Source organism: Rattus norvegicus, chromosome 20 (genome assembly GCF_021556685.1).
Source record: "Rattus norvegicus strain SHRSP/BbbUtx chromosome 20, alternate assembly SHRSP_T2T, whole genome shotgun sequence".
NCBI lineage: Eukaryota > Metazoa > Chordata > Mammalia > Rodentia > Muridae > Rattus > Rattus norvegicus.
In genome coordinates, this window is record NC_141553.1 from 56147501 (window position 1) to 56150485 (window position 2985).

Below are 2985 nucleotides of genomic sequence, written 5' to 3' on the forward strand. Positions count from 1 at the left end.
TCTATTCTCTGCATATTTTCACACAAAATGCTGCATGTAATTCTCTAAATGGAACTGTCATGCAAAAATTTTGTCTTAAAGATAAGAAAGTTAAAAACAAGGTATGTAATTTGCATATCAGAACACCGCTTATAGAGAGACAGCTAGGATTCAAGACCTTGTACATGGGGGAGGGGTGGAGGAAAAGGGTGTCTTTCTCAGATTCCTTCAGTCCTACTAAAGAGGTCAGATGTTTCTAGGATGTGAGGGAGAAATCTTTTCAGAACAGCTAGGGCTATGAAGACCACAGGAGAATATGAAGCATTTTAGGTTGAACAAAACTGCTTACCCCACTATAATCTGAGTCAAGTCTTTGGAGCAAAAGACAACAGCAAAGAGGCAGGAAAGTTGGCTTACAAGCAAATGTAAGTCTTCCTTTCAGTCTTTGTGGAAGCCATGGGAAACTACAAGTTATGGCCTGAATGTCTAAGATTTCTTTTCTTTTTTTTTTCTTTTTTTTTTCTTTTTTTGGTTTTGTTTTTCAACAAAACCTAAAAGACAGACTCTGTTAATAGTGATTTTTCAGTGAGAACCAACCATGAACCTACATTTGGTGGTATCTCTTTAACCATCACAGTAGTACCTTTTTAGTACTTTTTACTACTTTGCACTCCAGTAAAGACAAAACAGGACATGGCGATAGCTTCTAATAATATTGCGTTGATAGATTGTTTTAGTAATAGGATAGAACTCACTACCTTATGTCACAGGATTCAAGCAAAGAAAACTGTTTCAGAATACTTAATATAACTTTTATATAATTGTCTGAGCAAATTTAAGGGTTTCTACATGCTACTTTGATATACATGCACGGGATGGAATGAAAGCCAACCACAGCTATGCCTAGCACAGATAGCTTTTCCTTGTAATTATGGGACCACTTCACATCCACTTTCTCAGTGATTTACAGAGTTCACCATAAAGCAGATTGTTTCAGTGCAGAATTGAAAAGGCTGTGCAAAAGGCCCTTTCTGAAGAGGTTACCTGTGCTTTAGGAAGCTGCTATAATGGATTTTAGGAGCTAAATGACAAGAGAGTTAATTGATTTTCTTCCTATGACTTAAGAATTGTGACTCCAGTCAGACAGTCTCAAATCTCTTATTGCTGGTAAGCTCAGCTTTAAGGGCCGATCCGCATTTAAAAGATGGCCACTCTGATGGCCACCTACATTCTACGTATTCTTCCTGTTGAAGAATCAGGGCAGCCATGGCTTGGCACAGGCACACACTGCTGGAAAGTACACAACAGAGGTAATCGAATTCAGTTACGGTTCTTAATTCTGTAAATTAATGGATGAGGGAATGAGTTTAAAATGAAAGGGAAACAAACAGAGAAGAGGGTAGAATAAAAATGTAGGCGCATACTCTCTGTATGATAATGGGAAATTGGAGTGAGAAAATAAACTTTTATTTTGCAATCTGTTGTCCTAACAAACTTTTAATACCTATCCATTTCAAGCCACTGTTGGTCAGCACCCCTCTGTAAACACATACTAAATCTGAACAAAAAGACACAGCAACAGCAGAGCATCATTACCTGCATCAATATTTTATGTAGTTGATCATGTAAAACTCAAAAACAGATTTACTCTTTTGTGTGGACTGTAGGGACTAAGAGTTCGTTGACTGCATTTTTCACTTCATGAACAGAGCTCCCCAACCACGGCTTGTTTGCAAACTAGAGACGTTTAAACACAGTGTCCCCCTGCTCTTCCAAACTGACAAAGTTGTTCTTTTACTGTTCTTCTAAAAAAGATACACATAATTAAAGCAGAAGAAAACGATCTACGTATTGAAATAACAAATGTCTACATAATAGAAATTGCTATTTTGTGGTTAAATGAGAAATTTAATTATTCTGTTTCAGTATTCATTCACTTGAAACAAAACATCACGGTTTATACTTATATGCATTCATTTTGTGAAGAAACAGCAAAGGAATTAGGAATGGGGTACAAATAAAGTAAGGTTTGTGGGTGTTGGTCTGACTTGTAAGTGGGTAGAAACTAGCAGTTATAAAACATTTTACTTATTTTTGAATATATATATATTCTCATTTTGTAAATTAGAAGGAAAGTTTCAGATCAATTTCAAAGCATAGCAAGAATAGCACAGGACTGAGGGTCCTGCCCATTGAACCTCTATTCAAATGCATTGCTTTTGTAAATCAGTCAGACTCTTTTGTGTTTCTGTCTTCTCAATTCCACAGTCAGGACCAGAAATTTGTTTGGAATTCTGTGCGATGCCTGATGTTAAAAAAAACAATGGTGAGAGTTTATTTTCAGAACTAGTATCATATGGTGGTCTCTGTTGCAATAAAGTGAATCTTCAGACCTCTTTACTTTCTCCATTGTCTTAATAATGACATTCAGAGCTAAGCCACAGAGGCTGGGGTTATAAATCAGTAGAGTGCTTGCCTCCTATTCAGGAAAGACCTAGGTTCCATGCTGTGCACAAAAAGCCAAACCATGTAAAGTATAGAAATTTTTATTTGTGGACTTCGTTTAAAACAACCAGAAATGAGAAAACTTTCAACTAAACTTAAAGTAACTTTGTTTAAAAGATTGAGTTATCTATGCATTTTTATATATGAGTGCTCAATTGGCGTGGGTACCTGCACAACAGAAGAGGGTATCAGATCCCATTATTGATGGCTGTGAGCCTCCATGTGGTTACTGGGAATTGAACTCAGAACCTCTGGAAGAGCAGCCAGTTCTCTTAAACTCTTTCCATCTCTCCAGGCTCCAAAGTGACTTCTTAAAAACAAAATCCAACCAGTTTTATATACTAAATAGAAGTCATTAAACATTTAATTTAATGATTAAATGACTGAAATTTATATAAACAAAGTCATAGCGCTGTTTATGAATATTGCACTGATTAGAGCCAACCATCCTTTTACCACCATTTGTAATCAACCAACTGACCATTTTGGAGAGAATGTGTG